Source organism: Entelurus aequoreus, linkage group LG26 (genome assembly GCF_033978785.1).
Source record: "Entelurus aequoreus isolate RoL-2023_Sb linkage group LG26, RoL_Eaeq_v1.1, whole genome shotgun sequence".
NCBI classification, from domain to species: Eukaryota; Metazoa; Chordata; class Actinopteri; order Syngnathiformes; family Syngnathidae; genus Entelurus; species Entelurus aequoreus.
In genome coordinates, this window is record NC_084756.1 from 16,101,931 (window position 1) to 16,127,563 (window position 25,633).

General features: G+C 43.0%; 20 non-coding genes across 20 annotated transcripts; 9 read left to right on the top strand and 11 right to left on the bottom strand.

Annotated features, from left to right (window-relative positions):
* Positions 1-1,074: 1,074 nt before the first annotated feature.
* Positions 1,075-1,156, bottom strand: trnal-aag (transfer RNA leucine (anticodon AAG)). Its single transcript has one exon. It is a non-coding gene; the product is annotated as a tRNA-Leu (tRNA).
* Positions 1,157-1,295: 139 nt separating this feature from the next.
* On the top strand, positions 1,296-1,367 carry trnad-guc (transfer RNA aspartic acid (anticodon GUC)). The gene has a single exon. It is a non-coding gene; the product is annotated as a tRNA-Asp (tRNA).
* Positions 1,368-2,484: 1,117 nt separating this feature from the next.
* trnal-aag (transfer RNA leucine (anticodon AAG)) lies at positions 2,485-2,566 on the bottom strand. The gene has a single exon. It is a non-coding gene; the product is annotated as a tRNA-Leu (tRNA).
* A 109-nt stretch (positions 2,567-2,675) lies between these two features.
* Positions 2,676-2,747, top strand: trnad-guc (transfer RNA aspartic acid (anticodon GUC)). The gene has a single exon. It is a non-coding gene; the product is annotated as a tRNA-Asp (tRNA).
* A 587-nt stretch (positions 2,748-3,334) lies between these two features.
* trnad-guc (transfer RNA aspartic acid (anticodon GUC)) lies at positions 3,335-3,406 on the top strand. Its single transcript has one exon. It is a non-coding gene; the product is annotated as a tRNA-Asp (tRNA).
* Positions 3,407-3,843: 437 nt separating this feature from the next.
* On the bottom strand, positions 3,844-3,925 carry trnal-aag (transfer RNA leucine (anticodon AAG)). The gene has a single exon. It is a non-coding gene; the product is annotated as a tRNA-Leu (tRNA).
* A 109-nt stretch (positions 3,926-4,034) lies between these two features.
* On the top strand, positions 4,035-4,106 carry trnad-guc (transfer RNA aspartic acid (anticodon GUC)). The gene has a single exon. It is a non-coding gene; the product is annotated as a tRNA-Asp (tRNA).
* Positions 4,107-5,272: 1,166 nt separating this feature from the next.
* On the bottom strand, positions 5,273-5,354 carry trnal-aag (transfer RNA leucine (anticodon AAG)). The gene has a single exon. It is a non-coding gene; the product is annotated as a tRNA-Leu (tRNA).
* Positions 5,355-5,993: 639 nt separating this feature from the next.
* trnal-aag (transfer RNA leucine (anticodon AAG)) lies at positions 5,994-6,075 on the bottom strand. The gene has a single exon. It is a non-coding gene; the product is annotated as a tRNA-Leu (tRNA).
* Positions 6,076-7,124: 1,049 nt separating this feature from the next.
* On the top strand, positions 7,125-7,196 carry trnad-guc (transfer RNA aspartic acid (anticodon GUC)). Its single transcript has one exon. It is a non-coding gene; the product is annotated as a tRNA-Asp (tRNA).
* Positions 7,197-8,422: 1,226 nt separating this feature from the next.
* trnal-aag (transfer RNA leucine (anticodon AAG)) lies at positions 8,423-8,504 on the bottom strand. Its single transcript has one exon. It is a non-coding gene; the product is annotated as a tRNA-Leu (tRNA).
* A 669-nt stretch (positions 8,505-9,173) lies between these two features.
* On the bottom strand, positions 9,174-9,255 carry trnal-aag (transfer RNA leucine (anticodon AAG)). The gene has a single exon. It is a non-coding gene; the product is annotated as a tRNA-Leu (tRNA).
* Positions 9,256-9,888: 633 nt separating this feature from the next.
* On the bottom strand, positions 9,889-9,960 carry trnae-uuc (transfer RNA glutamic acid (anticodon UUC)). The gene has a single exon. It is a non-coding gene; the product is annotated as a tRNA-Glu (tRNA).
* Positions 9,961-10,741: 781 nt separating this feature from the next.
* On the top strand, positions 10,742-10,813 carry trnad-guc (transfer RNA aspartic acid (anticodon GUC)). Its single transcript has one exon. It is a non-coding gene; the product is annotated as a tRNA-Asp (tRNA).
* A 1,817-nt stretch (positions 10,814-12,630) lies between these two features.
* trnal-aag (transfer RNA leucine (anticodon AAG)) lies at positions 12,631-12,712 on the bottom strand. The gene has a single exon. It is a non-coding gene; the product is annotated as a tRNA-Leu (tRNA).
* Positions 12,713-12,821: 109 nt separating this feature from the next.
* Positions 12,822-12,893, top strand: trnad-auc (transfer RNA aspartic acid (anticodon AUC)). Its single transcript has one exon. It is a non-coding gene; the product is annotated as a tRNA-Asp (tRNA).
* Positions 12,894-13,477: 584 nt separating this feature from the next.
* trnae-uuc (transfer RNA glutamic acid (anticodon UUC)) lies at positions 13,478-13,549 on the bottom strand. Its single transcript has one exon. It is a non-coding gene; the product is annotated as a tRNA-Glu (tRNA).
* Positions 13,550-14,390: 841 nt separating this feature from the next.
* Positions 14,391-14,462, top strand: trnad-guc (transfer RNA aspartic acid (anticodon GUC)). The gene has a single exon. It is a non-coding gene; the product is annotated as a tRNA-Asp (tRNA).
* A 457-nt stretch (positions 14,463-14,919) lies between these two features.
* Positions 14,920-15,001, bottom strand: trnal-aag (transfer RNA leucine (anticodon AAG)). The gene has a single exon. It is a non-coding gene; the product is annotated as a tRNA-Leu (tRNA).
* Positions 15,002-16,472: 1,471 nt separating this feature from the next.
* trnad-guc (transfer RNA aspartic acid (anticodon GUC)) lies at positions 16,473-16,544 on the top strand. Its single transcript has one exon. It is a non-coding gene; the product is annotated as a tRNA-Asp (tRNA).
* Positions 16,545-25,633: the final 9,089 nt, after the last annotated feature.

Genomic DNA, 25,633 nt, shown 5'->3' on the forward strand with positions numbered 1-25,633 from the left:
TGATTCAAAACAGTGAGGATGGTTCTACATCATGTTAGTGTGGAGGAGTGCATATGATGAGTCATTTGTTAGTCTGCTCTCTCCTGCCTGTGCAATGCAACCAACAAGATCTGGATGCCGTCATTGACTAGGCTAGGTTGTGTGTGGAGAACTGGAAAGGTGTCGTGCAGTGGACCTCGAAGACGACAAGAAGAGGAAAGCGGAGAATCTCGGGCACATTTTTTGGGCCAAGTTTGAGCAATGTCCCCATTGCCTTTATGGAAAATGTCAACTATAATGATTTGTATATCATGAGCATAAAACATGGAAGTCACATAAGTTTATTATAAATTGCCTGCTCTGAGAAAGGGTCGGATAGCTTCGAGAATCGAACCCCGGCCGCGGCGGTGAAAGCGCCGAATCCTAGCCACTAGACCACCAGGGAGTTGATCACTGGTTCAGACACTGGTCTCCTGCATGGTTTCTTGACAAATGTGTGAAGCACCCATTGCATTCATATGCCATGTCAGAAATGCGAATTGTCTTCTTTGAACCGGGGTAACTTTTGTGTCTTAGTGAAGTGATAACCACTACACTATGGAAACTGCTGCATGAATTTGGACTTGGGTGTGGAAAAATTGTACAATAGTAACAAAAAAGAACAGACTTTCCTTCCTCCTGTCTTCTTTTGTCTTCTTAGTGTAGTCCGTGTTGAGGATAAGGTCGTTGTTTCCACACAATGTATCCAGACAGGCCAACTCCCTCCTGCTGGTCGCACCGTGCGGGCCAGTGATACATCCTATCACTGCGGTGTCATCCAAATACAGAAACAGATAAAAGTGGCCTGAATGTCTTAAGTAGGGGCGGAGATCTTCAAACGACATGTTGATAAACATACAACCTCGACCACCTTTTAGCTTTACTGGATGCTGCTGGCGGGCCTTAAATCTGTGCTGGTTGTGTTTTTTTTACTGCATACCTGGCATGGAAAACTCCAAAGCTAACGTTTTGGCCCTATTTTTGCAAGCTTTCTAAATGAGGCCCAGGGTCTTATTGCCTCAGTCAGGGAAGATACAAGTGCGTTACCAGCAAAAATGGCAGTGGTGGGATTTGAACCCACACCTCCTGAGAGACTGGAGCCTTAATCCAGCGCCTTAGACCGCTCGGCCACACTACCCTCAATCCAAGCTTTCGGAGGATCAAATTGTCCGCATTATGAGATAGCAGAAATATGGAATAGCAACACTTTGGTCGCGGTGTGGCAGGCAAAAGCCAAGCCTGTTTACTTGTCCCCAGCAAAATATCATGCCAAGCAGTCCTCGTTAGTATAGTGGACAGTATCTCCGCCTGTCACGCGGAAGACCAGGGTTCGATTCCCTGACGGGGAGATGGTTCAGGTGCCTCCTATTTCCTTCAATTACCTTCTTGTTGAAATTTCAGAAGTGACCACAGTATCCTTCTCCGAATGTTGTGATGTTGTTGATTCAAAACAGTGAGGATGGTTCTACAGCATGTTAGTGTGGAGGAGTGCATATGATGAGTCATTTGTTAGTCTGCTCTCTCCTGCCTGTGCAATGCAACCAACAAGATCTGGATGCCGTCATTGACTAGGTTAGGTTGATCTTCAAACGACATGTTGATAAACATATAACCTCGACCACCTTTTAGCTTTACCGGACGCTGCTGGCGGGCCTTAAATCTGTGCTGGTTGTGTTTTTTTTATTGCATACCTGGCATGGAAAACTCCAAAGCTAATGTTTTGGCCCTATTTTTGCAAGTTTTCTAAATGAGGCCCAGGGTCTTATTGCCTCAGTCAGGGAAGATACAAGTGTGTTACCAGCTAAAATGGCAGTGGTGGGATTTGAACCCACGCCTCCCGAGAGACTGGAGGCTTAATTCAGCGCCTTTGGTCGCGGTGTGGCAGGCAAAAGCCAAGCCTGTTTGGTTGTCCCCAGGAAAATAACATGCCAAGCAGTCCTCGTTAGTATAGTGGACAGTATCTCCGCCTGTCACGCGGAAGACCAGGGTTCTATTCCCTGACGGGGAGATGGTGCGGGTGCCTCTTACTTTTTTCAATTACCATCTTGTTGAAATTTCAGAAGTGACCACAGTATCCTTCTCCGAATGTTGTGATGTTGATGATTCAAAACAGTGAGGATGGTTCTACAGCATGTTAGTGTGGAGGAGTGCATATGATGAGTCATTTGTTAGTCTGCTCTCTCCTGCCTGTGCAATGCAACCAACAAGATCTGGATGCCGTCATTGACTAGGTTAGGTTGATCTTCAAACGACATGTTGATAAACATACAACCTCGACCACCTTTTAGCTTTACCGGACGCTGCTGGCGGGCCTTAAATCTGTGCTGGTTGTGTTTTTTTTATTGCATACCTGGAATGGAAAACTCCAAAGCTAACGTTTTGGTCCTATTTTTGCAAGTTTTCTAAATGAGGCCCAGGGTCTTATTGCCTCAGTCAGGGAAGATACAACTGCGTTACCAGCAAAAATGGCAGTGGTGGGATTTTAACCCACGCCTCCCGAGAGACTGGAGCCTTAATCCAGCGCCTTAGACCGCTCGGCCACACTACCCTCAATCCGTGCTTTCGGAGGATCAATTTGTCCGCATTATGAGATCGTAGAAATACTGAATAGCAACACTTTGGTCGCAGTGTGGCAGGCAAAATATCATCCAAGGCAGTCCTCGTTAGTATAGTGGACAGTATCTCCGCCTGTCACGCGGAAGACCAGGGTTCGATTCCCTGACGGGGAGATGGTTCAGTTGCCTCTTATTTTCTTCAATTACCATCTTGTTGAAATTTGAAAAGTGACCACAGTATCATTCTCCGAATGTTGTGATGTTGATGATTCAAAACAGTGAGGATGGTTCTAAAGCATGTTAGTGTGGAGGAGTGCATATGAAGAGTCATTTGTTAGTCTGCTCTCTCCTGCCTGTGCAATGCAACCAACAAGATCTGGATGCCGTCATTGACTAGGTTAGGCTGATCTTTAAACGACATGATGATAAACATACAACCTCGACCACGTTTTAGCTTTACCGGACGCTGCTGGTGGGCCTTAAATCTGTGGTGGTTGTTTTTTTTTTATTGCATACCTGGCATGGAAAACTCCAAAGCTAACGTTTTGGCCCTATTTTTGAAAGCTTTCTAAATGAGGCCCAGGGTCTTATTGCCTCAGTCAGGGAAGATACAACTGCGTTACCAGCAAAAATGGCAGTGGTGGGATTTGAACCCACGCCTCCTGAGAGACTGGAGCCTTAATCCAGCGCCTTAGGTCGCGGTGTGGCAGGCAAAAGCCAAGCCTGTTTGGTTGTCCCCAGGAAAATAGTACGCCAAGCAGTCCTCGTTAGTATAGTGGACAGTATCTCCGCCTGTCACGCGGAAGACCAGGGTTCGATTCCCTGACGGGGAGATGGTGCAGGTGCCTCCTGTTTCCTTCAATTACCATCTTGTTGAAATTTCAGAAGTGACCACAGTATCCTTCTCCGAATGTTGTGATGTTGATGATTCAAAACAGTGAGCATGGTTCTACAGCATGTTAGTGTGGAGGAGTGCATATGATGAGTCATTTGTTAGTCTGCTCTCTCCTGCCTGTGCAATGCAACCAACAAGATCTGGATGCCGTCATTGACTAGGTTAGGTTGATTTTCAAAGGACATGTTGATAAACATACAACCTCGACCACCTTTTAGCTTTACCGGACGCTGCTGGCGGGCCTTAAATCTGTGCTGGTTGTGTTTTTTTTATTGCATATCTGGAATGGAAAACTCCAAAGATAACATTTTGGTCCTATTACCCAGGGTCTTATTGCCTCAGTCAGGGAAGATACAAGTGTGTTACCAGCAAAAATGGCAGTGGTGGGATTTGAACCCACGCCTCCCGAGAGACTGGAGCCTTAATCCAGCGCCTTAGACCGCTCGGCCACACTACCCTCAATCCGTGCTTTCGGAGGATCAATTTGTCCGCATTATGAGATCGCAGAAATACTGAATAGCAACACTTTGGTCGCGGTGTGGCAGGCAAAATATCATCCCAAGCAGTCCTCGTTAGTATAGTGGACAGTATCTCCGCCTGTCACGCGGAAGACCAGGGTTCGATTCCCTGACGGGGAGATGGTTCAGGTGCCTCTTATTTTCATCAATTACCATCTTTTTGAAATTTGAGAAGTGACCACAGTATCCTTCTCCGAATGTTGTGATGTTGATGATTCAAAACAGTGAGGATGGTTCTACATCATGTTAGTGTGGAGGAGTGCATATGATGAGTCATTTGTTAGTCTGCTCTCTCCTGCCTGTGCAATGCAACCAACAAGATCTGGATGGCGTCATTGACTAGGCTAGGTTGTGTGTGGAGAACTGGAAAGGTGTCGTGCAGTGGACCTCGAAGACGACAAGAAGAGGAAAGCGGGGAATCTCGGGCACATTTTTTGGGCCAAGTTTGAACAATGTCCCCATTGCCTTTATGGAAAATGTCAACTATAATGATTTGTATATCATGAGCATAAAACATGGAAGTCACATAAGTTTATTATGAATTGCCTGCTCTGAGAAAGGGTCGGATAGCTTCGAGAATCGAACCCCGGCCGCGGCGGTGAAAGCGCCGAATCCTAGCCACTAGACCACCAGGGAGTTGATCACTGGTTCAGACACTGGTCTCCTGCATGGTTTCTTGACAAATGTGTGAAGCACCCATTGCATTCATATGCCATGTCAGAAATGCGAATTGTCTTCTTTGAACCGGGGTAACTTTTGTGTCTTAGTGAAGTGATAACCACTACACTATGGAAACTGCTGCATGAATTTGGACTTGGGTGTGGAAAAATTGTACAATAGTAACAAAAAAGAACAGACTTTCCTTACTCCTGTCTTTTTTTGTCTTCTTAGTGTAGTCCGTGTTGAGGATAAGGTCGTTGTTTCCACACAATGTATCCAGACAGGCCAACTCCCTCCTGCTGGTCGCACCGTGCGGGCCAGTGATACATCCTATCACTGCGGTGTCATCCAAATACAGAAACAGATAAAAGTGGCCTGAATGTCTTAAGTAGGGGCGGAGATCTTCAAACGACATGTTGATAAACATACAACCTCGACCACCTTTTAGCTTTACTGGATGCTGCTGGCGGGCCTTAAATCTGTGCTGGTTGTGTTTTTTTTACTGCATACCTGGCATGGAAAACTCCAAAGCTAACGTTTTGGCCCTATTTTTGCAAGCTTTCTAAATGAGGCCCAGGGTCTTATTGCCTCAGTCAGGGAAGATACAAGTGTGTTACCAGCAAAAATGGCAGTGGTGGGATTTGAACCCACGCCTCCTGAGAGACTGGAGCCTTAATCCAGCGCCTTAGACCGCTCGGCCACACTACCCTCAATCCGTGCTTTCGGAGGATCAATTTGTCCGCATTATGAGATCGCAGAAATACTGAATAGCAAAACTTTGGTCGCGGTGTGGCAGGCAAAATATCATCCCAAGCAGTCCTCGTTAGTATAGTGGACAGTATCTCCGCTTGTCACGCGGAAGACCAGGGTTCGATTCCCTGACGGGGAGATGGTTCAGGTGCCTCTTATTTTCATCAATTACCATCTTTTTGAAATTTGAGAAGTGACCACAGTATCCTTCTCCAAATGTTGTGATGTTGATGATTCAAAACAGTGAGGATGGTTCTAAAGCATGTTAGTGTGGAGGAGTGCATATGATGTGTCATTTGTTAGTCTGCTCTCTCCTGCCTGTGCAATGCAACCAACAAGATCTGGATGCCGTCATTGACTAGGTTAGGTTGATCTTCAAACGACATGATGATAAACATACAACCTCGACCACCTTTTAGCTTTACCGGACGCTGCTGGCGGGCCTTAAATCTGTGCTGGTTGGGTTGTTTTTATTGCATACCTGGCATGGAAAACTCCAAAGCTAACGTTTTGGCCCTATTTTTGCAAGTTTTCTAAATGAGGCCCTGGGTCTTCTTGCCTCAGTCAGGGAAGATACAAGTGTGTTACCAGCAAAAATGGCAGTGGTGGGATTTGAACCCACGCCTCCCGAGAGACTGGAGCCTTAATCCAGCGCCTTAGACCGCTCGGCCACACTACCCTCAATCTATGCATTCGGCGGATCAATTTGTCGGCATTATGAGATAGCAGAAATATGAGATAGCAACACTTTGGTCGCGGTGTGGCAGGCAAAATATCATCCCAAGCAGTCCTCGTTAGTATAGTGGACAGTATCTCCGCCTGTCACGCGGAAGACCGGGGTTCGATTCCCTGACGGGGAGATGGTTTAGGTTCCTCTCATTTTCTTCAATTACCATCTCGTTGAAATTTGAGAAGTGACCACAGTATCCTTCTCCGAATGTTGTGATGTGTGGACTCGGCGTTGCTGCACAGCCCTACAGAAATCAAACACAGTATTTTACTAATGTTTGTTGCACCCCTCGAAATTAGGATGCAAAAGCAAGTCTTCAAAAAGGGAAAATGGTTTGTCAGAGTCAATGTGTCAAATTAAAGGTTAGGGATGCAGCAGCTGACGACCTCGACATAGCATTACAAAAATCAACCTTGGTAGAATTAGAAAAGTCCTTAGGCGAAGCCCTGTATGGTCTTATTTACGACAACGCATCTAACCACCTACGAGCAAACCCTGACAACAGTTTAGTTACACATATACCACTTATACACATATACCAATGGTTAGCCTAAAGTCAGTTGGCACAGAAAACAGCTTGAATACAACCACAGACGTCAGAGGAAAAGCTCAAACAAGAAACAGACCCTCGTCTCGCTCTGTTTGACCGAGAACCAGCAATGAAGAGATTAAAGTCAAAGCAAATGTCCTCCATCCTGTATAAGCCCTGACTGACAGACATCACCGCAACAGGTTGGCCCTCTGCTCTAGCCGCCGGGAAAATGCCTCACACAAATCCTCTCTCTGCCTAAACAAATCTCTTCTGCCTGGCTCCAAAGAAGTGTGGCTTTTTTGGTCCTGCCTAAATCGCCCAAGATCTGTGAAACGGAACGTTGCAGGGTATCCATGAACAAATGAGGCTATGAGACTGGAGCCTTAATTCAGCGCCTTTGGTCGCGGTGTGTTAGGCAAAAGCCAAGCCTGTTTGGTTGTCCCCAGGAAAATAACATGCCAAGCAGTCCTCGTTAGTATAGTGGACAGTATCTCCGCCTGTCACGCGGAAGACCAGGGTTCGATTCCCTGACGGGGAGATGGTGCGGGTGCCTCTTACTTTTTTCAATTACCATCTTGTTGAAATTTCAGAAGTGACCACAGTATCCTTCTCCGAATGTTGTGATGTTGATGATTCAAAACAGTGAGGATGGTTCTACAGCATGTTAGTGTGGAGGAGTGCATATGTTGAGTCATTTGTTAGTCTGCTCTCTCCTGCCTGTGCAATGCAACCAACAAGATCTGGATGCCGTCATTGACTAGGTTAGGTTGATCTTCAAACGACATGATGATAAACATACAACCTCGACCACCTTTTAGCTTTACCGGACGCTGCTGGCGGGCCTTAAATCTGTGCTGGTTGGGTTTTTTTTATTGCATACCTGGCATGGAAAACTCCAAAGCTAACGTTTTGGCCATATTTTTTGCAAGTTTTCTAAATGAGGCCCTGGGTCTTCTTGCCTCAGTCAGGGAAGATACAAGTGTGTTACCAGCAAAAATGGCAGTGGTGCCAGTGGCCTGCTCTGAGAAAGGGTCGGGTAGCTTTCCCTGACCGGGAATCGAACCCCGGCCGCGGCGGTGAATGCGCCGAATCCTAGCCACTAGACCACCAGGGAGTTGATCACTTGTTCAGACACTGGTCTCCTGCATGGTTTCTTGACAAATGTGTGAAGCACCCATTGCATTCATATACCATGTCAGAAATGCGAATTGTCTTCTTTGAACCGGGGTAACTTTTGTGTCTTAGTGAAGTGATAACCACTACACTATGGAAACTGCTGCATGAATTTGGACTTGGGTGTGGAAAAATTGTACAATAGTAACAAAAAAGAACAGACTTTCCTTCCTCATGTCTTCTTTTGTCTTCTTAGTGTAGTCCGTGTTGAGGATAAGGTTGTTGTTTCCACACAATGTCACCAGACAGGCCAACTCCCTCCTGCTGGTCGCACCGTGCGGGCCAGTGATACATCCTATCACTGCGGTGTCATCCAAATACAGAAACAGATAAAAGTGGCCTGAATGTCTTAAGTAGGGGCGGAGATCTTCAAACGACATGTTGATAAACATACAACCTCGACCACCTTTTAGCTTTACTGGATGCTGCTGGCGGGCCTTAAATCTGTGCTGGTTGTCTTTTTTTTATTGCATACCTGGCACGGAAAACTCCAAAGCTAACGTTTTGGCCCTACTTTTGCAAGCTTTCTAAATGAGGCCCAGGGTCTTATTGCCTCAGTCAGGGAAGATACAAGTGCGTTAACAGCAAAAATGGCAGTGGTGGGATTTGAACCCACGCCTCCTGAGAGACTGGAGCCTTAATCCAGCGCCTCAGACCGCTCGGCCACACTACCCTCAATCCAAGTTTTCGGAGGATCAATTTGTCCGGATTATGAGATAGCAGAAATATGGAATAGCAACACTCTGGTCGCGGTGTGGCAGGCAAAAGCCAAGCCTGTTTGCTTGTCCCCAGGAAAATATCATGCCAAGCAGTCCTCGTTAGTATAGTGGACAGTATCTCCGCCTGTCACGCGGAAGACCAGGGTTCGATTCCCTGATGGGGAGATGGTTCAGGTGCCTCCTATTTCCTTCAATTACCATCTTGTTGAAATTTCAGAAGTGACCACAGTATCCTTCTCCGAATGTTGTGATGTTGATGATTCAAAACAGTGAGGATGGTTCTACAGCATGTTAGTGTGGAGGAGTGCATATGATGAGTCATTTGTTAGTCTGCTCTCTCCTGCCTGTGCAATGCAACCAACAAGATCTGGATGCCGTCATTGACTAGGTTAGGTTGATCTTCAAACGACATGTTGATAAACATACAACCTCGACCACCTTTTAGCTTTACCGGACTCTGCTGGCGGGGCTTAAATCTGTGCTGGTTGTGTTTTTTTTATTGCATACCTGGCATGGAAAACTCCAAAGCTAACGTTTTGGCCCTATTTTTGCAAGTTTTCTAAATGAGGCCCAGGGTCTTATTGCCTCAGTCAGGGAAGATACAAGTGTGTTACCAGCAAAAATGGCAGTGGTGGGATTTGAACCCACGCCTCCCGAGACACTGGAGCCTTAATCCAGCGCCTTAGACCGCTCTGCCACACTACCCTCAATCCGTGCTTTCGGAGGATCAATTTGTCCGCATTATGAGATAGCAGAAATATGGAATAGCAACACTTTGGTCACGGTGTGGCAGGCAAAATATCATCCCAAGCAGTCCTCGTTGGTATAGTGGACAGTATCTCCGCCTGTCACGCGGAAGACCAGGGTTTGATTCCCTGACGGGGAGATGGTTCAGGTGCCTCTTATTTTCATCAATTACCATCTTTTTGAAATTTGAGAAGTGACCACAGTATCCTTCTCCGAATGTTGTGATGTTGATGATTCAAAACAGTGAGGATGGTTCTAAAGCATGTTAGTGTGGAGGAGTGCATATGATGAGTCATTTGTTAGTCTTCTCTCTCCTGCCTGTGCAATGCAACCAACAAGATCTGGATGCCGTCATTGACTAGGCTAGGTTGTGTGTGGAGAACTGGAAAGGTGTCGTGCAGTGGACCTCGAAGACGACAAGAAGAGGAAAGCGGAGAATCTCGGGCACATTTTTTGGGCCAAGTTTGAGCAATGTCCCCATTGCCTTTATGGAAAATGTCAACTATAATGATTTGTATATCATGAGCATAAAACATGGAAGTCACATAAGTTCATTATAAATTGCCTGCTCTGAGAAAGGGTCGGATAGCTTTCCCTGACCGGGAATCGAACCCGGGCCGCGGCGGTGAAAGCGCTGAATCCTAGCCACTAGACCACCAGGGAGTTGATCACTGGTTCAGACACTGGTCTCCTGCATGGTTTCTTGACAAATGTGTGAAGCACCCATTGCATTCATATGCCGTGTCAGAAATGCGAATTGTCTTCTTTGAACCGGGGTAACTTTTGTGTCTTAGTGAAGTGATAACCACTACACTATGGAAACTGCTGCATGAATTTGGACTTGGGTGTGGAAAAATTGTACAATAGTAACAAAAAAGAACAGACTTTCCTTCCTCCTGTCTTCTTTTGTCTTCTTAGTGTAGTCCGTGTTGAGGATAAGGTCGTTGTTTCCACACAATGTCACCAGATAGGCCAACTCCCTCCTGCTGGTCGCACCGTGCGGGCCAGTGATACGTCCTATCACTGCGGTGTCATCCAAATACAGAAACAGATAAAAGTGGCCTGAATGTCTTAAGTAGGGGCGGAGATCTTCAAACGACATGTTGATAAACATACAACCTCGACCACCTTTTAGCTTTACTGGATGCTGCTGGTGGGCCTTAAATCTGTGGTGGTTGTGTTTTTTTTTTATTGCATACCTGGCAAGGAAAACTCCAAAGCTAACGTTTTGGCCCTATTTTTGCAAGCTTTCTACATGAGGCCCAGGGTCTTATTGCCTCAGTCAGGGAAGATACAAGTGCGTTACCAGCAAAAATGGCAGTGGTGGGATTTGAACCCACGCCTCCTGAGAGACTGGAGCCTTAATCCAGCGCCTTAGGTCGCGGTGTGGCAGGCAAAAGCCAAGCCTGTTTGGTTGTCCCCAGGAAAATAGCATGCCAAGCAGTCCTCGTTAGTATAGTGGACAGTATCTCCGCCTGTCACGCGGAAGACCAGGGTTCGATTCCCTGATGGGGAGATTTTGCAGGTGCCTCCTATTTCCTTCAATTACCATCTTGTTGAAATTTCAGAAGTGACCACAGTATCCTTCTCCGAATGTTGTGATGTTGTTGATTCAAAACAGTGAGGATGGTTCTACAGCATGTTAGTGTGGAGGAGTGCATATGATGAGTCATTTGTTAGTCTGCTCTTTCCTGCCTGTGCAATGCAACCAACAAGATCTGGATGCCGTCATTGACTAGGTTAGGTTGATCTTCAAACGACATGTTGATAAACATACAACCTCGACCACCTTTTAGCTTTACCGGACGCTGCTGGCGGGCCTTAAATCTGTGCTGGTTGTGTTTTTTTTATTGCATACCTGGAATGGAAAACTCCAAAGCTAACGTTTTGGTCCTATTTTTGCAAGCTTTCTAAATGAGGCCCAGGGTCTTATTGCCTCAGTCAGGGAAGATACAAGTGTGTTACCAGCAAAAATGGCAGTTGTGGGACTTGAAACCACGCCTCCCGAGAGACTGAAGCCTTAATCCAGCTTCTTAGACCGCTCGGCCACACTACCCTCAATCCGTGCTTTCGGAGGATCAATTTGTCCGCATTATGAGATCGTAGAAATACTGAATAGCAACACTTTGGTCGCAGTGTGGCAGGCAAAATATCATCAAAGGCAGTCCTCGTTAGTATAGTGGACAGTATCTCCGCCTGTCACGCGGAAGACCAGAGTTCGATTCCCTGACGGGGAGATGGTTCAGGTGCCTCTAATTTTCTTCAATTGCCATCTTGTTGAAATTTGAGAAGTGACCACAGTATCCTTCTCCGAATGTTGTGATGTTGATGATTCAAAACAGTGAGGATGGTTCTAAAGCATGTTAGTGTGGAGGAGTGCATATGATGAGTCATTTGTTAGTCTGCTCTCTCCTGCCTGTGCAATGCAACCAACAAGATCTGGATGCCGTCATTGACTAGGTTAGGCTGATCTTTAAACGACATGATGATAAACATACAACCTCGACCACATTTTAGCTTTACCGGACGCTGCTGGTGGGCCTTAAATCTGTGGTGGTTGTTTTTTTTTTATTGCATACCTGGCATGGAAAACTCCAATGCTAACGTTTTGGCCCTATTTTTGCAAGCTTTCTAAATGAGGCCCAGGGTCTTATTGCCTCAGTCAGGGAAGATACAAGTGCGTTACCAGCAAAAATGGCAGTGGTGGGATTTGAACCCACGCCTCCTGAGAGACTGGAGCCTTAATCCAGCGCCTTAGGTCGCGGTGTGGCAGGCAAAAGCCAAGCCTGTTTGGTTGTCCCCAGGAAAATAGCATGCCAAGCAGTCCTCGTTAGTATAGTGGACAGTATCTCCGCCTGTCACGTGGAAGACCAGGGTTCGATTCCCTGACGGGGAGATGGTGCAGGTGCCTCCTGTTTCCTTCAATTACCATCTTGTTGAAATTTCAGAAGTGACCACAGTATCCTTCTCCGAATGTTGTGATGTTGATGATTCAAAACAGTGAGCATGGTTCTACAGCATGTTAGTGTGGAGGAGTGCATATGATGAGTCATTTGTTAGTCTGCTCTCTCCTGCCTGTGCAATGCAACCAACAAGATCTGGATGCCGTCATTGACTAGGTTAGGTTGATCTTCAAACGACATGTTGATAAACATACAACCTCGACCACCTTTTAGCTTTACCGGACGCTGCTGGCGGGCCTTAAATCTGTGCTGGTTGTGTTTTTTTTATTGCATATCTGGAATGGAAAACTCCAAAGATAACATTTTGGTCCTATTACCCAGGGTCTTATTGCCTCAGTCAGGGAAGATACAAGTGTGTTACCAGCAAAAATGGCAGTGGTGGGATTTGAACCCACGCCTCCCGAGAGACTGGAGCCTTAATCCAGCGCCTTAGACCGCTCGGCCACACTACCCTCGATCTATGCATTCGGCGGATCAATTTGTCGGCATTATGAGATAGCAGAAATATGAAATAGCAACACTTTGGTCGCGGTGTGGCAGGCAAAATATCATCCCAAGCAGTCCTCGTTAGTATAGTGGACAGTATCTCCGCCTATCACGCGGAAGACCAGGGTTCGATTCCCTGACGGGGAGATGGTTTAGGTTCCTCTCATTTTCTTCAATTACCATCTTGTTGAAATTTGAGAAGTGACCACAGTATCCTTCTCCGAATGTTGTGATGTGTGGACTCGGGTGTTGCTGCACAGCCCTACAGAAATCAAACACAGTATTTTACTAATTTTTGTTGCACCCCTCGAAATTTGGTCCTGCCTAAATCGCCCAAGATCTGTGAAACGGAACGTTGCAGGGTATCCATGAACAAATGAGGCTATGAGGATGGTTCTACAGCATGTTAGTGTGGAGGAGTGCATATGATGAGTCATTTGTTAGTCTGCTCTCTCCTGCCTGTGCAATGCAACCAACAAGATCTGGATGCCGTCATTGACTAGGCTAGGTTGTGTGTGGAGAACTGGAAAGGTGTCGTGCAGTGGACCTCGAAGACGACAAGAAGAGGAAAGCTGAGAATCTCAGGCACATTTTTTGGGCCAATTTGAGCAATGTCCCCATTGCCTTTATGGAAAATGTCAACGATAATGATTTGTATATCGTGAGCATAAAACATGGAAGTCACATAAGTTTATTATAAAATGCCTGCTCTGAGAAAGGGTCGGATAGCTTTCCCTGACCGGGAATCGAACCCAGGCCGCGGCGGTGAAAGCGCCGAATCCTAGCCACTAGACCACCAGGGAGTTGATCACTGGTTCAGACACTGGTCTCCTGCATGGTTTCTTGACAAATGTGTGAAGCACCCATTGCATTCATATGCCATGTCAGAAATGCGAATTGTCTTCTTTGAACCGGGGTAACTTTTGTGTCTTAGTGAAGTGATAACCACTACACTATGGAAACTGCTGCATGAATTTGGACTTGGGTGTGGAAAAATTGTACAATAGTAACAAAAAAGAACAGACTTTCCTTCCTCATGTCTTCTTTTGTCTTCTTAGTGTAGTCCGTGTTGAGGATAAGGTCATTGTTTCCACACAATGTCACCAGACAGGCCAACTCCCTCCTGCTGGTTGCACCGTGCGGGCCAGTGATACATCCTATCACTGCGGTGTCATCCAAATACAGAAACAGATAAAAGTGGCCTGAATGTCTTAAGTAGGGGCGGAGATCTTCAAACGACATGTTGATAAACATACAACCTCGACCACCTTTTAGCTTTACTGGATGCTGCTGGCGGGCGTTGAATCTGTGCTGGTTGTGTTTTTTTTATTGCATACCTGGCATGGAAAACTCCAAAGCTAACGTTTTGGCCCTATTTTTGCAAGTTTTCTAAATGAGGCCCAGGGTCTTATTGCCTCAGTCAGGGAAGATACAAGTGTGTTACCAGCAAAAATGGCAGTTGTGGGACTTGAAACCACGCCTCCCGAGAGACTGGAGCCTTAATCCAGCGCCTTAGACCGCTCGGCCACACTACCCTCAATCCGTGCTTTCGGAGGATCAATTTGTCCGCATTATGAGATAGCAAAAATATGGAATAGCAACACTTTGGTCGCGGTGTGGCAGGCAAAATATCATCCCAAGCAGTCCTCGTTAGTATAGTGGACAGTATCTCCGCCTGTCACGCGGAAGACCAGGGTTCGATTCCCTGACGGGGAGATGGTTCAGGTGCCTCCTATTTCCTTCAATTACTATCTTGTTGAAATTTCAGAAGTGACCACAGTATCCTTCTCCGAATGCTGTGATGTTGTTGATTCAAAACAGTGAGGATGGTTTTACAGCATGTTAGTGTGGAGGAGTGCATATGATGAGTCCTTTGTAAGGCTGCTCTCTCCTGCCTGTGCAGTGCAACCGATAAGATCTGGATGCCGTCATTGACTAGGTTAGGTTGATCTTCAAACGACATGTTGATAAACATACAACCTCGACCACCTTGTAGCTTTACCGGACGCTGCTGGCGAGACTTAAATCTGTGCTGGTTGTCTTTTTTTTATTGCATACCTGGCATGGAAAACTCCAAAGCTAACGTTTTGGCCCTACTTTTGCAAGCTTTCTAAATGAGGCCCAGGGTCTTTTGCCTCAGTCAGGGAAGATACAAGTGTGTTACCAGCAAAAATGGCAGTGGTGGGATTTGAACCCACGCCTCCCGAGAGACTTGAGCCTTAATCCAGCGCCTTAGACCGCTCGGCCACACTACCCTCAATCCATGCTTTCGGCGGGTCAATTTGTCGGCATTATGAGATAGCAGAAATATGAAATAGCAACACTTTGGTTGCGGTGTGGCAGGCAAAATATCATCCCAAGCAGTCTTCGTTAGTATAGTGGACAGTATCTCCACCTGTCACGCGGAAGACCAGGGTTCGATTCCCTGACGGGGAGATGGTTTAGGTGCCTCTCATTTTCTTCAATTACCATCTTGTTGAAATTTGAGAAGTGACCACATTATCCTTCTCCGAATGTTGTGATGTGTGGACTCGGCGTTGCTGCACAGCCCTACAGAAATCAAACACAGTATTTTACTAATTTTTGTTACACCCATCGAAATTAGGATGCAAAAGCAAGTCTTCAAAAAGGGAAAATGGTTTGTCAGAGTCAATGTGTCAAATTAAAGGTTAGGGATGCAGCAGCTGACGACCTCGACATAGCATTACAAAAATCAACCTTGGTAGAATTAGAATAGTCCTTAGGCGAAGCCCTGTATGGTCTTATTTACGACAACGCATCTAACCACCTACGAGCAAACCCTGACAACAGTTTAGTTACACATATACCACTTTTACACATATACCAATGGTTAGCCTAAAGTCAGTTGGCACAGAAAACAGCTTGAATACAACCACAGACGTCAGAGGAAAAGCTCAAACAAGAAACAGACCCTCGTCTTGCTCTGTTTGACCGAGAACCAGCAATGAAGAGATTAAAGTCAAGGCAAATTTCCTCCATCCTGTCTGTATAAGCCCTGACTGACAGACATCACCGCAACAGGTTGGCCCTCTGCTCTAGCCGCCGGGAAAATGCCTCACACAAATCCTCTCTCTGCCTAAACAAATCTCTTCTGCCTGGCTCCAAAGAAGTGTGGCCTTTTTGGTCCTGCCTAAATCGCCCAAGATCTGTGAAACGGAACGTTGCAGGGTATCCATGAACAAATGAGGCTATGAGGATGGTTCTACAGCATGTTAGTGTGGAGGAGTGCATGTGATGAGTCATTTGTTAGTCTGCTCTCTCCTGCCTGTGCAATGCAACCAACAAGATCTGGATGCCGTCATTGACTAGGCTAGGTTGTGTGTGGAGAACTGGAAAGGTGTCGTGCAGTGGACCTCGAAGACGACAAGAAGAGGAAAGCTGAGAATCTCAGCTTTTAGCTTTACCGGAAGCTGCTGGCGGGCCTTAAATCTGTGCTGGTTGTGGTTTTTTTATTGCATACCTGGCATGGAAAACTCCAAAGCTAACGTTTTGGCCCTATTTTTGCAAGTTTTCTAAATGAGGCCCAGGGTCTTATTTCCTCAGTCAGGGAAGATACAAGTGTGTTACCAGCAAAAATGGCAGTGGTGGGATTTGAACCCACGCCTCCCGAGACACTGGAGCCTTAATTCAGCGCCTTTGGTCGCGGTGTGGCAGGCAAAAGCCAAGCCTGTTTGGTTGTCCCCAGGAAAATAGCATGCCAAGCAGTCCTCGTTAGTATAGTGGACAGTATCTCCGCCTGTCACGCGGAAGACCAGGGTTCGATTCCCTGACGGGGAGATGTTGCAGGTGCCTCTTATTTTCTTCAATTACCATCTTGTTGAAATTTCAGAAGTGACCACAGTATCCTTCTCCGAATGTTGTGATGTTGTTGATTCAAAACAGTGAGGATGGTTCTACAGCATGTTAGTGTGGAGGAGTGCATATGATGAGTCATTTGTTAGTCTGCTCTCTCCTGCCTGTGCAATGCAACCAACAAGATCTGGATGCCGTCATAGACTAGGTTAGGTTGATCTTCAAACGACATGTTGATAAACATACAACCTCGACCATCTTTTAGCTTTACCGAACGCTGCTGGCGGGCCTTAAATCTGTGCTGGTTGTGTTTTTTTTATTGCATACCTGGCATGGAAAACTCCAAAGCTAACGTTTTGGCCCTATTTTTGCAAGTTTTCTAAATGAGGCCCAGGGTCTTATATACCTCTATACCTTACAACCCTACAAGATGGCCGCCGTGAGCAACGTGAGTTGAGACCGTCTCTACACAAGTCCCAGTATGTAAGGTTAATAATGGCATAAACGCTCCAGTGATACAATAATTTAAGTCGTTTTCGTTGTATATATCCACCTCTCTGCAATTGGTGAGATATATACTCCTCACGAGGGTGATTTGGCGGAAGATAAGGTGCCTCGAACGCCGAGTGACTCATTGTTCACCTGCAAACATGCCACAACGGAAGAAACGCATTCAACACATTTAGATGAAGAAAAATGGAGAAAAGAATGGGATGGTCCAATTTTCTTTTCACATGGTTACAGAAATTCAAAAGGTGTTATGATTTTGATAAAAAAAAACTTTAATTTTCAATTTAACTCTATGGAAAAAGACTCACAAGGACGTTGGCTAATATTAAATATGATTATTCAAGGTCAAAAGATGTGTGTTTTGAATCTGTATGGGCCAAATGTTGATGAACCTTCCTTTTTTGAAGAAATAAGTGACATGTTGCAAGAACAACAAGGGGAAATTATTATTGTGGGGGACTTTAACGTTGCTTTGGATAAAGTTCTGGACCGAAAAGGGAATTTTTCAATGGATTATCATCCTCAATCTTTACAAAAGATTCAAAATGTTATGGATGCATTTGATTTAATTGATATCTGGAGATTCAAACACCCTAGGTTAGTACGGTATACATGGAGAAGACAAAACCAGGCAAGTCGTATTGACTATTTTTTGATATCATTTTCATTGCTAAACAAAGTGACTGCAATAGCAATCGATGATAACTTGCGTTCTGATCATAATTGTATAGGAATAAATATTGCAATTGAAGATAATACACGTGGGCCCGGATATTGGAAGTTTAATCAAATGCATCTACAGCAGACCTGGGCATTGTACGGCCCGCGTGCCGCATCCGGCCCTTTGCGCATCCCTGTCCGGCCCGCGTGAGGCCAATCATAAATTACAAAATAAATTTTAAAAAGTATCTATGTCGAGTGTGCAATACAACAGTGCTGCTTTTGTTTTGAAAAGCGTTATTTGTATTACTTCCGTGTGGACGTATGCGCGTGTGCGATTGTGAGTGAATTGAACGGCGCAATTACAAATGACAAAATAAAGTTTAAAAAACATCTATGTCGTGCGCGCAATACAACTGTGCTGCTTTTATTTTGAAATGTGTTATTTATGCCGTATGTCCGGAGGGAACCTGTGAGGGAAGGTGCATAGAGACAAGTGATGAGACGCTAAAAAAAGAAAAGTTGATGAGGAATGGCGTGTTTCCAACAAGAGATGGACTGCCAAGTATTTCTTTACATAAATTAATGGTAAAGCCGTGTGCTTAATGTGTGGTACACAGGTTGCTGTGTTTAAATATCATTTTAATCGCCACTACACGAAGAAACACGAGGGAAAATACCGGGATGTGTCTGATGAAGCGCGCGCAAGGGAGGCTGATGCGTTGATGGTAAAACTGCAAACCCAACAAGGACTTTGTGCCATATTTCACACCCCCAGAGATGCAGCCGTCAGGACAAGTTTCGTCATTTCTCACAAAAGCGCCAGAAAAAGTAAGGCGTTTTCTGACGGAGAGTTTATTAAGGAGTGCTTATTGGACTTTGTTGCGCTGATAATGCCCGGAGACAGGACTGTTTTTCTCTAACTTTGGATGAGAGCTCTGATGCAGTCAATTAAAGGCCTACTGAAAGCCACTACTACCGACCACGCAGTCTGATAGTTTATATATCAATGATGAAATCTTAACATTATAACACATGCCAATACGGCCGGGTTAACTTATAAAGTGACATTTTAAATTTGCCGCTAAACTTCCGGTTCGAAACGCCTCTGAGGATGACGTATGCGCGTGACGTAGCCCGGCGAACACGGGTATGCCTTCCACATTGAAGTCGATACGAAAAAGCTCTGTTTTCATTTCATAATTCCACAGTATTCTGGACATCTGTGTTCGTGAATCTGTTTCAATCATGTTCATTGCATTATGGAGAAGGAAGCCAAGCAAGCAAAGAAGAAAGTTGTCGGTGCGAAATGGACGTATTTTTCGAACGTAGTCAGCCACAACAGTACACAGCCGGCGCTTCTTTGTTTACATTCCCGAAAGATGCAGTCAAGATGGAAGAACTCGGATAACAGAGACTCTAACCAGGAGGACTTTTGATTTGGATACACAGACGCCTGTAGAGAACTGGGACAACACAGACTCTTACCAGGATTACTTTGATTTGGATGACAAAGACGCAGACGTGCTACTGTGAGTATGCAGCTTTGGCTTTTTTTTGCGTATGTACGTAACTTTTTTAAAATATATAAGCTTTATGAACCTTGGGTTAGGTGAACGGTCTTTTGGGCTGAGTGATTGTGTGTGTTGATCATGTGTTTGAATTGTATTGGCGTGTTCTATGGAGCTAGGAGCTAGCAGAGGAGCTAGCATAACACGTACCGTACCTACGTGCGCGTCACGTACGTAACTTTTTAAAAATATATAAGCTTTATGAACCTTGGATTAGGTGAACGGTCTTTTGGGCTGAGTGATTGTGTGTGTTGATCATGTGTTTGAATTGTATTGGCGTGTTCTATGGAGCTAGGAGCTAGCAGAGGAGCTAGCATAACACATACCGTACCTACGTGCGCGTCACGTACGTAACTTTTTAAAAATATATAAGCTTTATGAACCTTGGGTTAGGTGAACGGTCTTTTGGGCTGAGTGATTGTGTGTGTTGATCAGGTGTTTGAATTGTATTGGCGTGTTCTATGGAGCTAGGAGCTAGCAGAGGAGCTAGGAGCTAGCATAACAAACACGCAGGTGTTATTATGCAGGATTAATTTGTGGCATATTAAATATAAGCCTGGTTGTGTTGTGGCTAATAGAGTATATATATGTCTTGTGTTTATTTACTGTTGTAGTCATTCCCAGCTGAATATCAGGTACCGTGAGTATGCAGCCTTGGCTGCTAAACATTCGATAACTTGACCGTATGTGCGCGTCACGTACGTAACTTTTTAAAAATATATAAGCTTTATGAACCTTGGGTTAAGGAAACGGTCTTTTGGGCTGAGTGATGGTGTGTGTTGATCAGGTGTTTGAATTGTATTGGCGTGTTCTATGGAGCTAGGAGCTAGCAGAGGAGCTAGGAGCTAGCATAACAAACACGCAGGTGTTTTTATGCAGGATTAATTTGTGGCATATTAAATATAAGCCTGGTTGTGTTGTGGCTAATAGAGTATATATATGTCTTGTGTTTATTTACTGTTGTAGTCATTCCCAGCTGAATATCAGGTCACCCCCGGCTCTTACAGCATCTTCCCTATCTGAATAGCTTCAACTCCCCACTAGTCCTTCACTTGCACTTTACTCATCCACAAATCTTTCATCCTCGCTCAAATTAATGGGGAAATTGTCGCTTTCTCGGTCCGAATCTCTCTCACTTCATGCGGCCATCATTGTAAACAATAGGGAACTTTGCGTATATGTTCAACTGACTACGTCACGCTACTTCCGGTAGGGGCAAGCCTTTTTTTTATCAGATACCAAAAGTTGCAATCTTTATCGTCGTTGTTCTATACTAAATCCTTTCAGCAAAAATATGGCAATATCGCGAAATGATCAAGTATGACACATAGAATAGATCTGCTATCCCCGTTTAAATAAAAACAATTCATTTCAGTAGGCCTTTAAAGAGACAACCACAGGTAATGACTTGTTCACAGAGGTAAATGCGTGTTGGGACACGCTGGCAGGTGTGACAATCCAATCCACTTTATTTATATAGCACATTTAAACAACAAAATGTTTCCAAAGTGCTGCACAACAATATTACAAACAATATTCAAATATTATCCTTAGCTCCACCAATGACTGAATAAAAAGAAAAAAACAATTACATATAAAACCAATATAAAAAACAATATAGAATAGATATGATTAAAAACTATTTTTAACAACAGATGGTTGTCCAAATCTGATGGGGAAAAATGTTGGATAATGCAGGATAAAGTGACCTTAAAAAGCAATCTGCTTCTGTATAAAGTTAAGTTAGGTTAAATGAAATTATTATTATTATTATTATTATTAATTATTATCATCATTATTATTTATCTTATGGTATATCAAAAATAATATTGAGCAAAATTTAATTGAAATATTGTCGTGTGGCCCTCCAGCAGTGCTCGGGTTGCTTATGCGGCCCCCGGTGAAAATTAATTGCCCACCCCTGATCTACAGGATGATGAATTTATTGAAAAAACAAAGCAATTTATTACTGATTTTTTTTTAAATAATGTAGGATCTTCAAATCCCCAAATAGTCTGGGAAGCCTTCAAATGTTGTTTTAGAGGATATGCCATTGCATACTCTTCATGGGAAAAAAAAAATTTAAAGCGGCAGAACAGGAATTAAAGAAAGAAATTGAGGATTTACAAAAAAACATTGACAGTAATGATAATCTAACTAGTGAGCAACTGAATACCTTTACAGCCAAACAAGAGGAGTTAGCAGATTTAGTTGAAAAACAATTATTGAAAAGTTATGACTGCAACAGAGCAATCTGGATGAAAAAAGGTGAGAAGTGTTCAAAATTCTTTTTAAATATCCAAACAAAAAATCGTTCTAAAAAGAACATTTCCAAGCTTATTAAAACAAATGGAAAGGTATTGGATACACACACCACATTGTTGAAAGAAATGGAAAATTACTTTAAAAACATTTTTTCTAATCCAGTAATCCCTCCTGAAACTACAACTTTTTTTCCAGAAAATTATGAAAGAAAATTGAATTCGGAAGAAAGCCATTCATGTGAAGGCCTCATTAGAGAGGAAGAACTTGTGGAAGCTGTTAAATCTTTTCATCCAGGGAAAACCCCAGGATTAGATGGAATACCTATTGAGGTTTATCAAGTATTTTATGATGATCTTAAGAAACCATTACTTTCTAGTTTTAATTACTCATATGAGACAGGTTTTTTGTCCAACACTCAAACAGAAGGTCTTATTTCCTTATTATTGAAACAGGAAATAAATGGTCAGTATAAAGACCCAGTTCATCTAAAAAATTGGAGACCAATAACACTTCAGTGTTATGATGCTAAAATCCTGGCAAAATGTTTGGCTACACGACTTAAGTCTGTTTTGTCAAATATTATTCACCAAGATCAATCAGGCTTCCTACAAGGAAGAAATATAGGAAACAATATTACACAGTTATTAGAAATTATAGAGAATTATAATATGGAAAATAAAAGAGGATTAATTTTTGTAGCCGACCTGGAGAAGGCTTTTGACAAAATTAGCTTGGATTTTATTTGTAAAAGCTTAGTTTTTTTTCAATTTTGGCAACTCCGTATTACACTGGATCAAGACGCTATATAATAAAACTAATTGTAGAATTATCAATAATGGATACATCTCTGGGACAATACCTCTATTAAGAGGTCTAAAACAAGGGTGCCCTTTGTCTCCATACTTATTTATTATTGCTATGGAAATATTGGCGATTAAAGTTAGATTGAATAAAAATATTGAAGGGCTCAGTAATAATAATATTGAAAGTAAAATAACAATGTATGCAGACGATACAAGCTTCTTTATAAGCCCCAATCCTCATTGTCTGCAAAACCTTCTTGATCTTTTGGACATATTTTCACAGCAATCTGGGCTTAAGCTAAATTATGATAAATGTAAAATATTAAGGATCGGAAATCTAAAGGGAACGTCCTTTCGAATGGAATGCAAAGTGCCTGTTTTGTGGACAGATGGACCAGTTAACATACTTGGTGTTGTTGTCCCAGAGAACCTGGAAGATCTAGGCTCAGTAAATTATGATAATCGACTAAGAAAGCTGGATAAAATTATGCAATTATGGAAAGGGAAATCCTTAACCTTGTATGGTAAAATATCTATTGTCAACTCGTTAATTATTCCTCAATTTATTTATTTGTTTTTGTCATTACCAGCTCCATCACAAAACTTTTTTAATATTTATGAGCGGAGGGTCTTCGATTTTGTCTGGGACGGCAAACCAGAAAGGATTAAAAGAAAGGTTTTGTACAATGAATATGAATATGGGGGCTTGAAACTTCTCAACCTTGAAGCTATGTGTCTGTCTTTAAAAGCATCAATTGTTCCAAAGATGTATTTAAACACTGAGTGGTACACAAGTGTCCTGTTGGACAGAAAACATGTATTGTATCAAAAGAAATTGTATCCTTTTTTACAAGTGATCCCCTCCCATTTTCCTTATGTAGAGAGTCTGCTGGGAAACATGGCGGGGTTCATAAAGGAAACAATCCACTCATGGTGGTGTTTTCAATTTTATGTACCAGAAAAAAGAGATGATATTTTGCAGCAAATAATATGGATGAACTCTAATATTGTAATAGATGGAAAGCCTTTCTTTTGGAAAAATATGTTTGAAAGAGGAATCATTTTTGTCAATGACATTATCAATGAGAATGGAAAAATTATGAAATATGATGAATTTACCACTATGTATGGTGATGCTTGTTCAAGCTTTTCATTTAATCAACTAACTGGAGTCATTGGGAAAAGATGGAAACAAGTTAATTATGGAACTACTAAATTATTACTTTGTAAACCCTTAATAAGAAATTCTAGTTGGCAAAAAGGAACTAAAATAAATAGAAAAATATATAAGTTTTATTTAATAAAGAAATCTTTGAAGGCTGCCCCATACAACACATATGGAAAATGGGAGGACTTTTTTGACTGCCCGTTGCCGTGGGATGCAATATTCAAATTAATCTACAAAACCACTATCGATGTGCAAAATCGTTATTTTCAAATTAAAACTATTTATAACTTCCTACCCACGGGAAAAATGTTAAAAATATGGAATATGACAGAGTCAGATGATTGCCGATTTTGTTGTCAGGAGCCTGAATCCACCTTACATTTGTTTTGGTATTGTCATATTGTGTCTTCATTTTGGGTGGAAGTTGAAAAAATGTGTTTAAAGATTGGTTTGTTTATGAAGCTTGATGTGGTTTCTGTTATTTTAGGAGAGTTCATTGACAATCATGATTTAGTCAATTTAATTATAGTACTCGGTAAAAGGTTTATTTTTAAGGCAAAAAACAGATATTCACTTAGTATTTCTTTCTTTAAAACATTTATTCAGTATTTTTTAACTTTAGAAAATTATATGGTTGAAAACGATAATGATGCCAAAAAACATAAAAAAAAGATGGGAAGTCCTCATAGGCTTATTTTGAAAATGTAATTTTGTTTATATATGATATGCAATCTGTTGTTGTATTCCCTATTTTAAGTGTACATAAATGAAGGTATGTGTTGCTGACTTCGACTTGGATGTGATGTGGACTGTACATGGGTGCTTAATTTGAAAATGTATTTTTGTTTGTGGATTGTATGCAACCTGTTGTGTTCCCTGGTTTTTGGTGTACATGGGTGAAGGTGTGTGTTGCTGAGCCCGATCTGGACGTAATCTGAACTGGACCTGGTTTTAAGAACCCTTTTGAACAATCTGATTTCATTGACAACCCGGTCTGGTGAAGTTAAGGTCCTTTGTTTGTTTTGTTTGAAAGTAAAACAAATTTAAAAACAATTACATAAAAAATAGTGATTAGTGAAAATGTTAGTGGACCAGCACCACACACAATCATGTGTGCTCGAATGACTGTATCCCTTGCAGACTGTATTGTTCTATACTGTAGGAACCAGAAGTTGTTGTTTTTTTAATAACAGAAAGAGACAGCTCCTTTTGTGTAAATGAGTGTGGATGAGTGTGAATGGGGGAGGGAGGGTTTTCTTGGGTTGATGCACTAATGGTAAGTGTATCTTGTGTTTTTTTTAAATGTTGTTTGAAATAAATAAAAAAAATAATAATAATAATAATTAAAAAAAATAATAAAAAAAAAAAAATTAAAAAAAAATTAAAAAAATGAGGCCCAGGGTCTTATTGCCTCAGTCAGGGAAGATAAAAGTGTGTTACCAGCAGAAATGGCAGGAGTGGGATTTGAACCCACGCCTCCCGAGACACTGGAGCCTTAATTCAGCGCCTTTGGTCGCGGTGTGGCAGGCAAAAGCCAAGCCTGTTTGGTTGTCCCCAGGAAAATAGCATGCCAAGCAGTCCTCGTTAGTATAGTGGACAGTATCTCCGCCTGGCACATTTTTTGGGCCAAATTTGAGCAATGTCCCCATTGCCTTTATGGAAAATGTCAACGATAATGATTTGTATATCATGAGCATAAAACATGGAAGTCACATAAGTTAATTATGAATTGCCTGCTCTGAGAAAGGGTCGGATAGCTTTGCCTGACCGGGAATCGAATCCTGGCCGCGGCGGTGAACGCGCCGAATCCTAGCCACTAGACCACCAGGGAGTTGATCACTTGTTCAGACACTGGTCTCCTGCATGGTTTCTTGACAAATGTGTGAAGCACCCATTGCATTCATATACCATGTCAGAAATGCGAATTGTCTTCTTTGAACCGGGGTAACTTTTGTGTCTTAGTGAAGTGATAACCACTACACTATGGAAACTGCTGCATGAATTTGGACTTGGGTGTGGAAAAATTGTACAATAGTAACAAAAAAGAACAGACTTTCCTTCCTCATGTCTTCTTTTGTCTTCTTAGTGTAGTCCGTG